A 20,276-nucleotide genomic window follows, 5' to 3' on the forward strand; every position below is an offset into this window, starting at 1 on the left:
AGATAGATCAGTGAGTGAGAGATAGATCACCGAGAGAGAGATAGATCAGCGAGAGAGAGATAGATCAGCGAGAGAGATAGATCAGCGAGAAAGAGAGAGATAGATCAGCGAGATAGAGAAAGATCAGCGAGAGAGAGATAGATCAGCGACAGAGAGATAGATCAGCGAGAGAGATATAGATCAGCGAGAGAGATATAGATCAGCGAGAGAGAGAGATAGGTCAGCGAGAGATAGATAGATCAGCGAGAGAGAGAGAGAGAGATAGATCAGCAAGAGAGAGATAGATCAGCGAGAGAGATAGATAGATCAGCGAGAGTGAGATAGATTAGCGAGAGAGAGATAGATCAGCGAGAGAGAGATAGATCAGCGAGAGAGAGAGAGATAGATCAGCGAGAAAGAGATAGATCAGCGAGAGAGATAGATAGATCAACGAGAGAGAGATAGATCAGCGAGAGAGAGAGAGAGATAGATCAGCGAGAGAGAGAGAGATAGATCAGCGAGAGAGATATAGATCAGCGAGAGAGAGATAGATCAGCGAGAGGGAGAGATAGATCAGCGAGAGAGAGATAGATCAGCGAGAGAGAGATAGATCAGCGAGAGAGAGATAGACCAGCGAGAGAGAGATAGATCAGCGAGAGAGAGAGATAGATCAGCGAGAGAGAGATATATCAGCGAGAGAGAGAAAGATCAGCGAGAGAGAGATAGATGAGCGACAGAGAGATAGATCAGCGAGAGAGAGATAGATCAGCGAGAGAGATATAGATCAGCGAGAGAGATAAATCAGCGAGAGAGAGATAGATAAGCGAGAGAAAGAAAGATCAGCGAGAGAGAGATAGATCAGAGAGAGAGAGATAGATCAGCGAGAGAGATAGATCAACGAGAGAGAGAGATAGATCAGCGAGAGAGAGAGAGATAGATCAGCGAGAGAGAGATAGATCAGCGAGCTAGAGATATATAAGCGAGAGAGAGATAGATTAGCGAGAGAGAGATAGATCAGCGAGAGAGAGATAGATCAGCGAGAGAGAGAGAGATCAGCGAGAGAGAGAGATAGATCAGCGAGAGAGAGATAGATCAGCGAGAGAGAGAGATAGATCAGCGAGAGAGAGATAGATCAGCGAGAGAAAGAGAGATAGATCAGCGAGAGAGAGAGAGAGAGAGATAGATCAGCGAGAGAGAGAGAGATAGATCAGCGAGAGAGAGTGAGAGAGATAGATCAGCGAGAGAGAGTGAGAGAGATAGATCAGCGAGAGAGAGAGATCAGCGAGAGATAGATAGATCAGCGAGAGGGAGAGATAGATCAGCGAGAGAGAAATAGATCAGCGAGAGAGAGATAGATCAGCGAGAGGGAGAGATAGATCAGCGAGAAAGAGATAGATCAGCGAGAGAGAGATAGATCAGCGAGAGAGAGATAGATCAGCGAGAGAGAGATAGATCAGCGAGAGAGAGATAGATCAGCGAGAGAGAGATAGATCAGCGAGAGAGAGAGATAGATCAGCGAGATAGAGAAAGATCAGCGAGAGAGAGATAGATCAGCGACAGAGAGATAGATCAGCGAGAGAGAGATAGATCAGCGAGAGAGATATAGATCAGCGAGAGAGAGAGAGATAGATCAGCGAGAGCGAGATAGATTAGCGAGAGAGAGATAGATCAGCGAGAGAGAGAGATAGATCAGCGAGAGAGAAAGAGAGATAGATCAGCGAGAAAGAGATAGATCAGCGAGAGAGATAGATAGATCAGCGAGAGAGAGAAAAAGAGATAGATCAGCGAGAGAGAGAGAGAGAGAGATAGATCAGCGAGAGAGAGAGAGATAGATCAGCGAGAGAGAGATAGATCAGCGAGAGGGAGAGATAGATCAGCGAGAGAGATAGATCAGCGAGAGAGAGATAGATCAGCGAGAGAGAGATAGCTCAGCGAGAGAGAGAGATAGATCAACGAGAGAGAGAGAGAGATAGATCAGCGAGAGAGAGAGAGATCAGCGAGAGAGAGACAGATCAGCGAGAGAGAGATAGATCAGCGAGAGAGAGATAGATAGATCAGCGAGAGAGAGATAGATCAGCGAGAGAGATATAGATCAGCGAGAGAGAGATAGATCAGCGAGAGATAGATAGATATGCGAGAGAGAGATAGATCAGCAAGAGAGAGATAGATCAGCGAGAGAGAGAGATAGATCAGCGAGAGCGAGATAGATTAGCGAGAGAGAGATAGATCAGCGAGAGAAAGATAGATCAGCGAGAAAGAGATAGATCAGCGAGAGAGATAGATAGATCAGCGAGAAAGAGATAGATCAGCGAGAGAGAGAGAGAGAGATAGATCAGCGAGAGAGAGAGAGATAGATCAGCGAGAGAGAGATAGATCAGCGAGAGAGAGATAGATCAGCGAGAGAGAGATAGATCAGCGAGAGAGAGATAGATCAGCGAGAGAGAGATAGATCAGCGAGAGAGAGATAGATCAGCGAGAGAGAGAGATATATCAGCGAGAGAGAGAAAGATCAGCGAGAGAGAGAGAGAGATAGATCAGCGACAGAGAGATAGATCAGCGAGAGAGAGATAGATCAGCGAGAGAGAGAGAGATCAGCGAGAGAGAGAGATAGATCAGCGAGAGAGAGATAGATCAGCGAGAGAGAGAGAGAGATAGATTAGCGAGAGAGAGAGAGATAGATCAGCGAGAAAGAGATAGATCAGCGAGAGAGATAGATACATATATATATAAACTTTATTTAGACACGAGACTGATGTGCAGTACAACTCGTTCAATCAATATTGATTGTTTTTACACAAGTTCGTGATACTGTATTACAAAACAAAAAAAAATCAACACCATATAAATACAACAGAAACGAAAAAAATTGATATTGAAAAGAAATAAAATTACAGCAGAATCCCCTTCATCTGACACCTCTATTTAGGGTACACCATACCGGTACTTCCCGTGTAAACGGAAACCCTTATCGAAGTGTATAATTCATGGGGATTCAACTGTAATACATAATAAATCTTTTGGATTTCATTGACGTTAAAATAATAGTGATAAAACACACATTTTACATAGTATTTAGCCATTTTAAAAGTTGGATGTAGATCGTAGATTACCATACCATTATGTTTTACAATGCATTTTTCAGATACATCAGCGAGAGAGAGAGAGATAGATCAGCGAGAGAGAGAGAGATAGATCAGCGAGAGAGAGAGAGAGATAGATCAGCGAGAGAGAGATAGATCAGCGAGAGAGAGATAGATCAGCGAGAGGGAGAGATAGTTCAGCGAGAGAGATATAGATCAGCGAGAGAGAGATAGATCAGCGAGAGAGAGAGATAGATCAGCGAGAGAGAGATAGATCAGCGAGAGAGAGAGATAGATCAGCGAGAGAGAGAGAGAGATAGATCAGCAAGAGAGAGAAAGATCAGCGAGAGAGAGATAGATCAGCGACAGAGAGATAGATCAGCGAGAGAGAGATAGATCAGCGAGAGAGAGAGAGGTCAGCGAGAGAGAGAGATAGATCAGCGAGAGAGAGATAGATCAGCGAGAGAGAGATAGATAGATCAGCGAGAGAGATAGATAGATCAGCGAGAGAGAGATAGATCAGCGAAAGAGAGATAGATAGATCAGCGAGAGAGAGATAGATCAGCGAGAGAGATAGATTAGCGAGAGAGAGATAGATAGATGAGCGAGAGAGAGAGATAGATCAGCGAGAGAGAGATAGATCAGCGAGAGAGAGATAGATAGATATGCGAGAGAGAGATAGATAGATCAGCGAGAGAGAGATAGATAGATCAGCGAGAGAGAGATAGATAGATCAGCGAGAGAGAGATAGATCAGCGAGAGAGAGATAGATCAGCGAGAGAGAGATAGATCAGCGAGAGAGAGAGAGAGATAAATAAGCGAGAGAGAGATAGATCAGCGAGAGAGAGATAGATCAGCGAGAGAGAGATAGATCAGCGAGAGGGAGAGATAGATCAGCGAGAGAGAGATAGATCAGCGAGAGAGAGAGATAGATCAGCGAGAGAGATAGATCAGCGAGAGAGAGATAGATCAGCGAGAGAGAGATAGATCAGCGAGAGAGAGAGATGGATCAGCGAGAGAGAGAGAGAGATAGATCAGCGAGATAGAGAAAGATCTGCGAGAGAGAGATAGATCAGCGAGAGAGAGATAGATCAGCGAGAGAGAGATAGATCAGCGAGAGAGAGATAGATCAGCGAGAGAGAGAGAGAGAGAGAGATAAATAAGCGAGAGAGAGATAGATCAGCGAGAGAGAGATAGATCAGCGAGAGAGAGATAGATCAGCGAGAGGGAGAGATAGATCAGCGAGAGAGAGATAGATCAGCGAGAGAGAGATAGATCAGCGAGAAAGATAGATCAGCGAGAGAGAGATAGATCAGCGAGAGAGAGATAGATCAGCGAGAGAGAGAGATGGATCAGCGAGAGAGAGAGAGAGATAGATCAGCGAGATAGAGAAAGATCTGCGAGAGAGAGATAGATCAGCGAGAGAGAGATAGATCAGTGAGAGAGAGATAGATCAGCGAGAGAGAGATAGATCAGCGAGAGAGAGATAGATCAGCGAGAGAGAGAGAGAGATAGATCAGCGAGATAGAGAAAGATCAGCGAGAGAGAGATAGATCAGCGACAGAGAGATAGATCAGCGAGAGAGATATAGATCAGCGAGAGAGATATTGATCAGCGAAAGAGAGACAGGTCAACGAGAGATAGATAGATCAGCGAGAGAGAGATAGATCAGCGAGAGAGAGAGAGATAGATCAGCGAAAAAGAGATAGATCAGCGAGAGAGATAGATAGATCAGCGAGAGAGAGATAGATCAGCGAGAGAGAGAGAGATAGATCAGAGAGAGAGAGAGAGAGATAGATCAGCGAGAGAGAGATAGATCAGCGAGAGAGAGATAGATCAGCGAGAGGGAGAGATAGATCAGCGAGAGAGATATAGATCAGCGAGAGAGAGATAGATCAGCGAGAGAGAGATAGATCAGCGAGAGAGAGATAGATCAGCGAGAGAGAGATAGATCAGCGAGAGAGAGAGATAGATCAGCGAGAGAGAGATATATATCAGCGAGAGAGAGAAAGATCAGCGAGAGAGAGAGAGATAGATCAGCGACAGAGAGATAGATCAGCGAGAGAGAGATAGATCAGCGAGAGAGAGAGAGATTTGCGAGAGAGAGAGATAGATCAGCGAGAGAGAGATAGATCAGCGAGAGAGAGATAGATAGATCAGCGAGAGAGAGATAGATAGATCAGCGAGAGAGAGATAGATCAGCTAAAGAGAGATAGATAGATCAGCGAGAGAGAGATAGATCAGCGAGAGAGATAGATTAGCGAGAGAGAGATAGATAGATGAGCGAGAGAGAGATAGATCAGCGAGAGAGAGATAGATCAGCGAGAGAGAGATAGATAGATCAGCGAGAGAGAGATAGATAGATCAGCGAGAGAGAGATAGATAGATCAGCGAGAGAGAGATAGATAGATCAGCGAGAGAGAGATAGATCAGCGAGAGAGAGAGAGAGATAGATCAGCGAGAAAGAGATAGATCAGCGAGAGAGATAGATAGATCAGCGAGAGAGAGATAGATCAGCGAGAGAGAGAGAGAGAGATAGATCAGAGAGAGAGAGAGAGAGAGATAGATCAGCGAAAGAGAGAGAGATAGATCAGCGACAGAGAGATAGATCAGCGAGAGAGAGATAGATCAGCAAGAGGGAGAGATAGATCAGCGAGAGAGAGATAGATCAGCGAGAGAGAGATAGATCAGCGAGAGAGAGAGAGAGAGAGAGATCAGCGAGAGAGAGAGAGATCAGCGAGAGAGAGAGATCAGCAAGAGAGAGAGAGAGACCAGCGAGAAAAAGTGAGATAAGCGAGAGAGAGATCAGCAGTGAGAGAGAGAGCGATCAGCGAGAGAGAGATCAGTGAGAGAGAGATCAGCCACAGAGAGAACAGCGAGAGAGAGATCAGCTAGAGAGAGAGAGAGATAAGTGAGAGGAAAAGAGAGATCAGCGTTGAGAGAGCACACTCACGTCATATTGCGAATTTTGGACAAAAAGTGTTTTGAGAGCGCTTTTGATTTAAACATTAGCGCGAGCCTATCTTACCGCTGAGAATTGTATTGAGAAACCCGAAGGGAGCCTTGAGAGAGATCAGCGAGAGAGAGATCAACGAGAGAGAGAGATCGGCGAGATAGAGATCAGCGATAGAGAGATCAGTGAGAGAGACTGAGGGCAACAAGAAAGAGACAGAGAGCAGCAAGAGGGACAGAGAGCAACGAGAGAGAGAGACAAATAGCAGCGATAGAGAGACAGATATCAGTGAGAAAGATACAGAGAGCAGCGAGAGAGCGAGAAAAAGATCAGCGAGAGATAGATCAGCGAGAGAGAAAGAGGTCAGCGAGAAAGAGTGAGATCAGCGAGAGAGAGATCAGCGAAAGAGAGATCAGCAGGAGAGAGATCAGCGAGAGAGACAGATAGCAGCGATAGAGAGACAGATAGAAGCGAGAGAGAGACAGAGAGCAGAGAGAGAGAGAGAGAGAGATCAGTGAGAGATAGATCAGCGAGAGAGAGATATTAGTGAGAGAGAGATCAGCGAGAGAGAGATAGATCAGCGAGAGAGAGATAGATCAGCGAGAGAGAGATAGATCAGCGAGAGAGAGATAGATCAGCGAGAGAGAGAGATAGATCAGCGAGAGAGAGATAGATAGATCAGCGAGCGAGAGAGAGATAGATCAGCGAGAGAGATAGATTAGCGAGAGAGAGATAGATAGATGAGCGAGAGAGAGATAGATGAGCGAGAGAGAGATAGATCAGCGAGAGAGAGATAGATCAGCGAGAAAGAGATAGATCAGCGAGAGAGAGATAGATAGATCAGCGAGAGAGAGAGATAGATCAGCGAGAGAGAGAGAGAGAGAGAGATAGATCAGCGAGAGAGAGAGAGATAGATCAGCGAGAGAGAGATAGATCAGCGAGAGAGAGATAGATCAGCGAGAGGGAGAGATAGATCAGCGAGAGAGAGATAGATCAGTGAGAGAGAGATAGATCAGCGAGAGAGAGATAGATTAGCGAGAGAGAGATAGATCAGCGAGAGAGAGAGAGAGATAGATCAGAGAGAGAGAGAGATAGATCAGCGAGAGAGAGATAGATCAGCGAGAGAGAGAGATGGATTAGCAAGAGAGAGATAGATCAGCGAGGGAGAGATAGATCAGCGAGAGAGAGAGATCAGCGAGAGAGAGAGATAGATCAGCGAGAGAGAGATAGATCTGCGAGAGAGAGATAGATCAGCGAGAGAGAGATAGATAGATCAGCGAGAGAGATAGATCAGCGAGAGAGATATAGATCAGCGAGAGAGAGATAGATCAGCGAGAGATAGATAGATCAGCGAGAGAGAGAGATAGATCAGCGAGAGCGAGATAGATTAGCGAGAGAGAGATAGATCAGCGAGAGAGAGATAGATCAGCGAGAGAGAGAGAGAGATAGATCAGCGAGAAAGAGATAGATCACCGAGAGAGATAGATAGATCAGCCAGAGAGAGATAGATCAGCGAGAGAGAGAGAGAGATAGATCAGCGAAAGAGAGAGAGAGATAGATCAGCGAGAGAGAGATAGATCAGCGAGAGAGAGATAGATCAGCGAGAGGGAGAGATAGATCAGCGAGAGAGAGATAGATCAGCGAGAGAGAGATAGATCAGCGAGAGAGAGATAGATCAGCGAGAGAGATAGATCAGCGAGAGAGAGATAGATCAGCGAGAGAGAGAAATAGATCAGCGAGAGAGAGAAAGATCAGCGAGAGAGAGATAGGTCAGCAACAGAGAGATAGATCAGCGAGAGAGAGATAGATCAGCGAGAGAGATATAGATCAGCGAGAGAGAGATAGATCAGCGAGAGAGAGATAGATCAGCGAGAGAGAGATAGATCAGCGAGAGAGAGAAAGATCAGCGAGAGAGAGATAGATCAGTGAGAGAGAGATAGATCAGTGAGAGAGAGATAGATTAGCGAGAGAGAGATAGATCAGCGAGAGAGAAAGAGATAGATCAGAGAGAGAGAGATAGATCAGCGAGAGAGAGATAGATCAGCGAGAGAGAGATAGATTAGCAAGAGAGAGATAGATCAGCGAGAGAGAGATAGATCAGCGAGAGAGAGAGAGAGAGAGAGAGAGATCAGCGAGAGAGAGATAGATCATCGAGAGAGAGATAGATCAGCGAGAGAGAGATAGATAGATAAGCGAGAGAGAGATAGATAGATCAGCGAGAGAGAGATAGATCAGCGAAAGAGAGATAGATAGATCAGCGAGAGAGAGATAAATCAGCGAGAGAGATAGATTAGCGAGAGAGAGAGATAGATAAGCGAGAGAGAGAAAGATCAGCGAGAGAGAGATAGATCAGCGAGAGAGAGATAGATCAGCGAGAGAGATAGATCAGCGAGAGAGAGAAATAGATCAGCGAGAGAGAGAAAGATAGATCAGCGAGAGAGAGATAGATCAGCGAGAGAGAGATAGATAAGCGAGAGAGAGATAGATTAGCGAGAGGGATAGATCAGCGAGAGAGAGATAGATCAGCGAGAGAGAGAGATCAGCGAGAAAGAGAGATAGATCAGCGAGACAGAGATAGATCAGCGAGAGAGAGATAGATCAGCGAGAGAGAGATAGATCAGCGAGAGAGAGATAGATCAGCGAGAGAGAGAGAGAGAGAGATCAGCGAGAGAGAGAGAGAGAGATAGATCAGCGAGAGAGAGATAGATCAGCGAGAGAGAGAGATAGATCAGCGAGAGAGAGTGAGAGAGATAGATCAGCGAGAGAGAGATAGATCAGCGAGAGAGAGATAGATAGATCAGCGAGAGAGAGATAGATAGATCAGCGAGAGAGAGATAGATCAGCGAGAGAGAGATAGATAGATCAGCGAGAGAGAGATAGGTCAGCGAGAGAGAGATAGATCAGCGAGAGAGATAGATAGATCAGCGAGAGAGAGATAGATCAGCGAGAGAGAGAGAGAGAGATAGATCAGCGAGAGAGAGAGATAGATCAGCGAGAGAGAGATAGATCAGCGAGAGAGAGATAGGTCAGCGACAGAGAGATAGATCAGCGAGAGAGAGATAGATAGATCAGCGAGAGAGAGATAGATCAGCTAAAGAGAGATAGATAGATCAGCGAGAGAGAGATAGATCAGCGAGAGAGATAGATTAGCGAGAGAGAGATAGATCAGCGAGAGAGAGATAGATAGATCAGCGAGAGAGAGATAGATAGATCAGCGAGAGAGAGATAGATCAGCTAAAGAGAGATAGATAGATCAGCGAGAGAGAGATAGATCAGCGAGAGAGATAGATTAGCGAGAGAGAGATAGATAGATGAGCGAGAGAGAGATAGATCAGCGAGAGAGAGATAGATCAGCGAGAGAGAGATAGATAGATCAGCGAGAGAGAGATAGATAGATCAGCGAGAGAGAGATAGATAGATCAGCGAGAGAGAGATAGATAGATCAGCGAGAGAGAGATAGATCAGCAAGAGAGAGAGAGATAGATCAGCGAGAAAGAGATAGATCAGCGAGAGAGATAGATAGATCAGCGAGAGAGAGATAGATCAGCGAGAGAGAGAGAGAGAGATAGATCAGAGAGAGAGAGAGAGAGAGAGAGAGAGATAGATCAGTGAAAGAGAGAGAGATAGATCAGCGACAGAGATATAGATCAGCGAGAGAGAGATAGATCAGCAAGAGGGAGAGATAGATCAGCGAGAGAGAGATAGATCAGCGAGAGAGAGATAGATCAGCGAGAGAGAGAGAGAGATCAGCGAGAGAGAGATCAGCGAGAGAGAGAGAGACCAGCGAGAAAAAGTGAGATAAGCGAGAGAGAGATCAGCAGTGAGAGAGAGAGAGCGATCAGCGAGAGAGAGATCAGTGAGAGAGAGATCAGCCACAGAGAGAACAGCGAGAGAGAGATCAGCTAGAGAGAGAGAGAGATAAGTGAGAGGAAAAGAGAGATCAGCGTTGAGAGAGCACACTCACGTCATATTGCGAATTTTGGACAAAAAGTGTATTGAGAGCGCTTTTGATTTAAACATTAGCGCGAGCCTGTCTTACCGCTGAGAATTGTATTGAGAAACCCGAAGGGAGCCTTGAGAGAGATCAGCGAGAGAGAGATCAACGAGAGAGAGAGATCGGCGAGATAGAGATCAGCGATAGAGAGATCAGTGAGAGAGACTGAGGGCAACAAGAAAGAGACAGAGAGCAGCAAGAGGGACAGAGAGCAACGAGAGAGAGAGAGACAAATAGCAGCGATAGAGAGACAGATATCAGTGAGAAAGATACAGAGAGCAGCGAGAGAGCGAGAAAAAGATCAGCGAGAGATAGATCAGCGAGAGAGAAAGAGGTCAGCGAGAAAGAGTGAGATCAGCGAGAGAGAGATCAGCGAAAGAGAGATCAGCAGGAGAGAGATCAGCGAGAGAGACAGATAGCAGCGATAGAGAGACAGATAGAAGCGAGAGAGAGACAGAGAGCAGAGAGAGAGAGAGAGAGAGAGATCAGTGAGAGATAGATCAGCGAGAGAGAGATATTAGTGAGAGAGAGATCAGCGAGAGAGAGATAGATCAGCGAGAGAGAGATAGATCAGCGAGAGAGAGATAGATCAGCGAGAGAGAGATAGATCAGCGAGAGAGAGATAGATCAGCGAGAGAGAGATAGATAGATCAGCGAGCGAAAGAGAGATAGATCAGCGAGAGAGATAGATCAGCGAGAGAGAGAGATAGATCAGCGAGAGAGAGATAGATAGATCAGCGAGAGAGAGATAGATAGATCAGCGAGAGAGAGATAGATCAGCGAGAGAGAGATAGATAGATCAGCGAGAGAGAGATAGGTCAGCGAGAGAGAGATAGATCAGCGAGAGAGATAGATAGATCAGCGAGAGAGAGATAGATCAGCGAGAGAGAGAGAGAGAGATAGATCAGCGAGAGAGAGAGATAGATCAGCGAGAGAGAGATAGATCAGCGAGAGAGAGATAGATCAGCGAGAGGGAGAGATAGAACAGCGAGAGAGAGATAGATCAGCGAAAGAGATAGACCAGCGAGAGAGAGATAGATCAGCGAGAGAGATAGATCAGCGAGAGAGAGAGATAGATCAGCGAGAGAGAGAGAGATAGATCAGCGAGAGAGAGAAAGATCAGCGAGAGAGAGATAGGTCAGCGACAGAGAGATAGATCAGCGAGAGAGAGAGATAGATCAGCGAGAGAGATATAGATCAGCGAGAGAGAGATAGATCAGCGAGAGAGAGAGATAGATCAGCTAGAGAGAGAAAGATCAGCGAGAGAGAGATAGATCAGTGAGAGAGAGATAGATCAGCGAGAGAGAGATAGATTAGCGAGAGAGAGATAGATCAGCGAGAGAGAGAGAGAGATAGATCAGAGAGAGAGAGAGATAGGTCAGCGAGAGAGAGATAGATCAGCGAGAGAGATAGATAGATCAGCGAGAGAGAGATAGATCAGCGAGAGAGAGAGAGAGAGATAGATCAGCGAGAGAGAGAGATAGATCAGCGAGAGAGAGATAGATCAGCGAGAGAGAGATAGATCAGCGAGAGGGAGAGATAGAACAGCGAGAGAGAGATAGATCAGCGAAAGAGATAGACCAGCGAGAGAGAGATAGATCAGCGAGAGAGATAGATCAGCGAGAGAGAGAGATAGATCAGCGAGAGAGAGAGAGATAGATCAGCGAGAGAGAGAAAGATCAGCGAGAGAGAGATAGGTCAGCGACAGAGAGATAGATCAGCGAGAGAGAGAGATAGATCAGCGAGAGAGATATAGATCAGCGAGAGAGAGATAGATCAGCGAGAGAGAGAGATAGATCAGCTAGAGAGAGAAAGATCAGCGAGAGAGAGATAGATCAGTGAGAGAGAGATAGATCAGCGAGAGAGAGATAGATTAGCGAGAGAGAGATAGATCAGCGAGAGAGAGAGAGAGATAGATCAGAGAGAGAGAGAGATAGATCAGCGAGAGAGAGATAGATCAGCGAGAGAGAGAGATAGATTAGCAAGAGAGAGATAGATAGATCAGCGAGAGAGAGATAGATCAGCGAGAGAGAGAGAGAGAGAGAGAGATAGATCAGCGAGAGAGAGAGAGATAGATCAGCGAGAGAGAGATAGATCAGCGAGAGAGAGATAGATCAGCGAGAGGGAGAGATAGATCAGCGAGAGAGATATAGATCAGCGAGAGAGAGATAGATCAGCGAGAGAGAGATAGATCAGCGAGAGAGAGATAGATCAGCGAGAGAGAGAGATAGATCAGCGAGAGAGAGAGATAGATCAGCGAGAGAGAGAAAGATCAGCGAGAGAGAGATAGATCAGCGACAGAGAGATAGATCAGCGAGAGAGAGAGATAGATCAGCGAGAGAGAGAGAGAGAGAGGTCAGCGAGAGAAAGAGAGATAGATCAGCGAGAGAGAGATAGATCAGCGAGAGAGAGATAGATAGATAAGCGAGAGAGAGATAGATAGATCAGCGAGAGAGAGATAGATCAGCGAAAGAGAGATAGATAGATCAGCGAGAGAGAGATAAATCAGCGAGAGAGATAGATTAGCGAGAGAGAGAGATAGATAAGCGAGAGAGAGAAAGATCAGCGAGAGAGAGATAGATCAGCGAGAGAGAGATAGATCAGCGAGAGAGATAGATCAGCGAGAGAGAGAAATAGATCAGCGAGAGAGAGAGATCAGCGAGAAAGAGAGATAGATCAGCGAGACAGAGATAGATCAGCGAGAGAGAGATAGATCAGCGAGAGAGAGATAGATCAGCGAGAGAGAGATAGATCAGCGAGAGAGAGAGAGAGAGATCAGCGAGAGAGAGAGAGAGAGATCAGCGAGAGAGAGAGAGAGATAGATCAGCGAGAGAGAGATAGATCAGCGAGAGAGAGAGATAGATCAGCGAGAGAGAGTGAGAGAGATAGATCAGCGAGAGAGAGATAGATCAGCGAGAGAGAGATAGATAGATCAGCGAGAGAGAGATAGATAGATCAGCGAGAGAGAGATAGATCAGCGAGAGAGAGATAGATAGATCAGCGAGAGAGAGATAGGTCAGCGAGAGAGAGATAGATCAGCGAGAGAGATAGATAGATCAGCGAGAGAGAGATAGATCAGCGAGAGAGAGAGAGAGAGATAGATCAGCGAGAGAGAGAGATAGATCAGCGAGAGAGAGATAGATCAGCGAGAGAGAGATAGATCAGCGAGAGGGAGAGATAGAACAGCGAGAGAGAGATAGATCAGCGAACGAGATAGACCAGCGAGAGAGAGATAGATCAGCGAGAGAGATAGATCAGCGAGAGAGAGAGATAGATCAGCGAGAGAGAGAGAGATAGATCAGCGAGAGAGAGAAAGATCAGCGAGAGAGAGATAGGTCAGCGACAGAGAGATAGATCAGCGAGAGAGAGAGATAGATCAGCGAGAGAGATATAGATCAGCGAGAGAGAGATAGATCAGCGAGAGAGAGAGATAGATCAGCTAGAGAGAGAAAGATCAGCGAGAGAGAGATAGATCAGTGAGAGAGAGATAGATCAGCGAGAGAGAGATAGATTAGCGAGAGAGAGATAGATCAGCGAGAGAGAGAGAGAGATAGATCAGAGAGAGAGAGAGATAGATCAGCGAGAGAGAGATAGATCAGCGAGAGAGAGAGATAGATTAGCAAGAGAGAGATAGATCAGCGAGGGAGAGATAGATCAGCGAGAGAGAGAGATCAGCGAGAGAGAGAGATAGATCAGCGAGAGAGAGATAGATCTGCGAGAGAGAGATAGATCAGCGAGAGAGAGATAGATAGATCAGCGAGAGAGATAGATCAGCGAGAGAGATATAGATCAGCGAGAGAGAGATAGATCAGCGAGAGATAGATAGATCAGCGAGAGAGAGAGATAGATCAGCGAGAGCGAGATAGATTAGCGAGAGAGAGATAGATCAGCGAGAGAGAGATAGATCAGCGAGAGAGAGAGAGAGATAGATCAGCGAGAAAGAGATAGATCACCGAGAGAGATAGATAGATCAGCCAGAGAGAGATAGATCAGCGAGAGAGAGAGAGAGATAGATCAGCGAAAGAGAGAGAGAGATAGATCAGCGAGAGAGAGATAGATCAGCGAGAGAGAGATAGATCAGCGAGAGGGAGAGATAGATCAGCGAGAGAGAGATAGATCAGCGAGAGAGAGATAGATCAGCGAGAGAGAGATAGATCAGCGAGAGAGATAGATCAGCGAGAGAGAGATAGATCAGCGAGAGAGAGAAATAGATCAGCGAGAGAGAGAAAGATCAGCGAGAGAGAGATAGGTCAGCAACAGAGAGATAGATCAGCGAGAGAGAGATAGATCAGCGAGAGAGATATAGATCAGCGAGAGAGAGATAGATCAGCGAGAGAGAGATAGATCAGCGAGAGAGAGATAGATCAGCGAGAGAGAGAAAGATCAGCTAGAGAGAGATAGATCAGTGAGAGAGAGATAGATCAGTGAGAGAGAGATAGATTAGCGAGAGAGAGATAGATCAGCGAGAGAGAAAGAGATAGATCAGAGAGAGAGAGATAGATCAGCGAGAGAGAGATAGATCAGCGAGAGAGAGATAGATTAGCAAGAGAGAGATAGATCAGCGAGAGAGAGATAGATCAGCGAGAGAGAGAGAGAGAGAGAGAGAGATCAGCGAGAGAGAGATAGATCATCGAGAGAGAGATAGATCAGCGAGAGAGAGATAGATAGATAAGCGAGAGAGAGATAGATAGATCAGCGAGAGAGAGATAGATCAGCGAAAGAGAGATAGATAGATCAGCGAGAGAGAGATAAATCAGCGAGAGAGATAGATTAGCGAGAGAGAGAGATAGATAAGCGAGAGAGAGAAAGATCAGCGAGAGAGAGATAGATCAGCGAGAGAGAGATAGATCAGCGAGAGAGATAGATCAGCGAGAGAGAGAAATAGATCAGCGAGAGAGAGAAAGATAGATCAGCGAGAGAGAGATAGATCAGCGAGAGAGAGATAGATAAGCGAGAGAGAGATAGATTAGCGAGAGGGATAGATCAGCGAGAGAGAGATAGATCAGCGAGAGAGAGAGATCAGCGAGAAAGAGAGATAGATCAGCGAGACAGAGATAGATCAGCGAGAGAGAGATAGATCAGCGAGAGAGAGATAGATCAGCGAGAGAGAGATAGATCAGCGAGAGAGAGAGAGAGAGATCAGCGAGAGAGAGAGAGAGAGATAGATCAGCGAGAGAGAGATAGATCAGCGAGAGAGAGAGATAGATCAGCGAGAGAGAGTGAGAGAGATAGATCAGCGAGAGAGAGATAGATCAGCGAGAGAGAGATAGATAGATCAGCGAGAGAGAGATAGATAGATCAGCGAGAGAGAGATAGATCAGCGAGAGAGAGATAGATAGATCAGCGAGAGAGAGATAGGTCAGCGAGAGAGAGATAGATCAGCGAGAGAGATAGATAGATCAGCGAGAGAGAGATAGATCAGCGAGAGAGAGAGAGAGAGATAGATCAGCGAGAGAGAGAGATAGATCAGCGAGAGAGAGATAGATCAGCGAGAGAGAGATAGGTCAGCGACAGAGAGATAGATCAGCGAGAGAGAGATAGATAGATCAGCGAGAGAGAGATAGATCAGCTAAAGAGAGATAGATAGATCAGCGAGAGAGAGATAGATCAGCGAGAGAGATAGATTAGCAACAGAGAGATAGATCAGCGAGAGAGAGATAGATCAGCGAGAGAGATATAGATCAGCGAGAGAGAGATAGATCAGCGAGAGAGAGATAGATCAGCGAGAGAGAGATAGATCAGCGAGAGAGAGAAAGATCAGCGAGAGAGAGATAGATCAGTGAGAGAGAGATAGATCAGTGAGAGAGAGATAGATTAGCGAGAGAGAGATAGATCAGCGAGAGAGAAAGAGATAGATCAGAGAGAGAGAGATAGATCAGCGAGAGAGAGATAGATCAGCGAGAGAGAGATAGATTAGCAAGAGAGAGATAGATCAGCGAGAGAGAGATAGATCAGCGAGAGAGAGAGAGAGAGAGAGAGAGAGATCAGCGAGAGAGAGATAGATCATCGAGAGAGAGATAGATCAGCGAGAGAGAGATAGATAGATAAGCGAGAGAGAGATAGATAGATCAGCGAGAGAGAGATAGATCAGCGAAAGAGAGATAGATAGATCAGCGAGAGAGAGATAAATCAGCGAGAGAGATAGATTAGCGAGAGAGAGAGATAGATAAGCGAGAGAGAGAAAGATCAGCGAGAGAGAGATAGATCAGCGAGAGAGAGATAGATCAGCGAGAGAGATAGATCAGCGAGAGAGAGAAATAGATCAGCGAGAGAGAGAAAGATAGATCAGCGAGAGAGAGATAGATCAGCGAGAGAGAGATAGATAAGCGAGAGAGAGATAGATTAGCGAGAGGGATAGATCAGCGAGAGAGAGATAGATCAGCGAGAGAGAGAGATCAGCGAGAAAGAGAGATAGATCAGCGAGACAGAGATAGATCAGCGAGAGAGAGATAGATCAGCGAGAGAGAGATAGATCAGCGAGAGAGAGATAGATCAGCGAGAGAGAGAGAGAGAGATCAGCGAGAGAGAGAGAGAGAGATAGATCAGCGAGAGAGAGATAGATCAGCGAGAGAGAGAGATAGATCAGCGAGAGAGAGTGAGAGAGATAGATCAGCGAGAGAGAGATAGATCAGCGAGAGAGAGAGAGATAGATCAGCGAGAGAGAGATAGATAGATCAGCGAGAGAGAGATAGATCAGCGAGAGAGAGATAGATAGATCAGCGAGAGAGAGATAGGTCAGCGAGAGAGAGATAGATCAGCGAGAGAGATAGATAGATCAGCGAGAGAGAGATAGATCAGCGAGAGAGAGAGAGAGAGATAGATCAGCGAGAGAGAGAGAGATAGATCAGCGAGAGAGAGATAGATCAGCGAGAGAGAGATAGGTCAGCGACAGAGAGATAGATCAGCGAGAGAGAGATAGATAGATCAGCGAGAGAGAGATAGATCAGCTAAAGAGAGATAGATAGATCAGCGAGAGAGAGATAGATCAGCGAGAGAGATAGATTAGCGAGAGAGAGATAGATCAGCGAGAGAGAGATAGATAGATCAGCGAGAGAGAGATAGATCAGCGAGAGAGAGATAGATCAGCGAGAGAGAGATAGATCAGCGAGAGAGAGATAGATCAGCGAGAGAGAGATAGATCAGCGAGAGAGAGATAGATCAGCGAGAGAGAGAGATAGATCAGCGAGATAGAGAAAGATCAGCGAGAGAGAGATAGATCAGCGACAGAGAGATAGATCAGCGAGAGAGAGATAGATCAGCGAGAGAGATATAGATCAGCGAGAGAGAGAGAGATAGATCAGCGAGAGCGAGATAGATTAGCGAGAGAGAGATAGATCAGCGAGAGAGAGAGATAGATAAGCGAGAGAGAAAGAGAGATAGATCAGCGAGAAAGAGATAGATCAGCGAGAGAGATAGATAGATCAGCGAGAGAGAGAAAAAGAGATAGATCAGCGAGAGAGAGGGAGAGAGATAGATCAGCGAGAGAGAGAGAGATAGATCAGCGAGAGAGAGATAGATCAGCGAGAGGGAGAGATAGATCAGCGAGAGAGATAGATCAGCGAGAGGGAGATAGATCAGCGAGAGAGAGATAGCTCAGCGAGAGAGAGAGAGATAGATCAACGAGAGAGAGAGATAGATCAGCGAGAGAGAGAGAGATCAGCGAGAGAGAGACAGATCAGCGAGAGAGAGATAGATCAGCGAGAGAGAGATAGATAGATCAGCGAGAGAGAGATAGATCAGCGAGAGAGATATAGATCAGCGAGAGAGAGATAGATCAGCGAGAGATAGATAGATAAGCGAGAGAGAGATAGATCAGCAAGAGAGAGATAGATCAGCGAGAGAGAGAGATAGATCAGCGAGAGCGAGATAGATTAGCGAGAGAGAGATAGATCAGCGAGAGAAAGATAGATCAGCGAGAAAGAGATAGATCAGCGAGAGAGATAGATAGATCAGCGAGAAAGAGATAGATCAGCGAGAGAGAGAGAGAGATAGATCAGCGAGAGAGAGAGAGATAGATCAGCGAGAGAGAGATAGATCAGCGAGAGAGAGATAGATCAGCGAGAGGGAGAGATAGATCAGCGAGAGAGATATAGATCAGCGAGAGAGAGATAGATCAGCGAGAGAGAGAGATAGATCAGCGAGAGAGAGATAGATCAGCGAGAGAGAGAGATAAATCAGCGAGAGAGAGAGAGAGATAGATCAGCGAGAATGAGAAAGATCAGCGAGAGAGAGAGATAGATCAGCGACAGAGAGATAGATCAGCGAGAGAGAGATAGATCAGCGAGAGAGAGAGATCAGCGAGAGAGAGATAGATCAGCGAGAGAGATAGATTAGCGAGAGAGAGATAGATAGATGAGCGAGAGAGAGATAGATCAGCGAGAGAGAGATAGATCAGCGAGAGAGAGATAGATCAGCGAGAGAGAGATAGATAGATCAGCGAGAGAGATAGATAGATCAGCGAGAGAGAGATAGATAGATCAGCAAGAGAGAGATAGATGAGCGAGAGAGATAGATCAGCGAGAGAGATAGATAGATCAGCGAGAGAGAGAGATAGATCAGCGAGAGAGAGAGAGAGAGATAGATAAGCGAGAGAGAGAGATAGATCAGCGAGAGAGAGATAGATCAGCGAGAGAGAGATAGATCAGCGAGAGGGAGAGATAGATCAGCGAGAGAGAGAGAGATAGATCAGCGAGAGAGATAGATCAGCGAGAGAGAGATAGATCAGCGAGAGAGAAAGATAGATCAGCGGGGGAGAGATAGATCAGCGAGAGAGAGATAGATCAGCGAGAGAGATAGATCAGCGAGAGAGAGATAGATCAGCGAGAGAGAGAGAGAGATGGATCAGTGAGAGAGAGAGATAGATCAGCGAGATAGAGAAAGATCTGCGAGAGAGAGATTGATCAGCGACAGAGAGATAGATCAGCGAAAGAGAGATAGATCAGCGAGAGAGATATAGATCAGCGAGAGAGAGATAGATCAGCGAGAGAGAGATAGATCAGCGAGAGAGAGAAAGATCAGCGAGCATTAGGAGAACGAGCCCTATTTAGCGTGAGCTTTTGCCTCTGGCATCTTACTTGTTTATTTTTGCCTAAAGCCAGTCATTAATGTCTTAGGCAATTAATAAATCACGTAACACCTTGTTCATCTTCCAGGCTCAGCCTTCCTTGCTTCTGATTGGCTGCAATGCACAGCCTATTTTGGAATTGGTCACTCATTGTATTTAGAAACCACCATTATACCATGGGTAAATTTTTTGCACACAAAATTAAAGAATGCAAGTGGCCTTGTGGTTAGCAAGGTCAGTTCTAATCTAACAGCAGGGAGCCAAAGAATGAACTGTAGAGATGAGTTTAAATTAAAAATTTGTGTTTTGTGCACCCAGACTAAAATCGCTGGAAAAGCAAAAACTTTTGTTTTGAAATTAAAACTATATTTATAAACTATTTCATGTTCTTCAGCTGAGATCTCAAAATGATCTCTATGGATTTGCCACCCCTCTAATGTTAAATATATAGGCCTATAATAAATAGTACAGTAATACTATTTCAAATTATAAGCAAACAATTAAATACTGTATTTTATAATCATATTTTATATAATAGTTACTTTATGTCTCAATTATAAACCCCTTTTCTTGAGTATACCCCAATTGTATGCACATTTATGGAGGAAATATATATTTATGTTTTTCTCAATACATAATAGTTCAGTTTTTTTTTCACATTAATGTGACATTTGTTTGTCTAAGTTGTGTGAAGTAATGATACCAAAAATGTTAACTCTTAATTTGTAACTCCTGAATTGTAATCAATAGATTAGGTCTAAGTAAATATTAAAAAATGGTTGTTAATGTTACAGATGGAACATTTTTGTTATAGGCCAGGATATCATTATTTTAACGATTAACTAAAAAATCAGATACTGTAATTAATACACTGAATAAAATCTTTATGTGCATGTTATATATTTATTTTAATTTGAAAATTAACAATTGCCATGTAAACATATATTATGGGCCTAATTTGAATTAAATTTTATAGAGTATAATTATATTCTTAAAAAATTCCTGTCCATTAAAAAACAAGGCCAACAGCCATTAAGTCGCGTGCTACAATGCATAGTGATACCGGACCGACCGACAGACAGACTGACAGACCGACCGACATAGTGAACTACTGAACATGTGTAAAAATGTTGAAATGTTTAAAAACATTTATATTTTTTTAATTTACACGTGCGTAGCCTGTCACTTTTGACGTGCTCATATAAC

The sequence above is a fragment of the Antedon mediterranea genome, chromosome 10 (assembly GCF_964355755.1).
Source record: "Antedon mediterranea chromosome 10, ecAntMedi1.1, whole genome shotgun sequence".
In the NCBI taxonomy this organism is placed as follows: Eukaryota; Metazoa; Echinodermata; class Crinoidea; order Comatulida; family Antedonidae; genus Antedon; species Antedon mediterranea.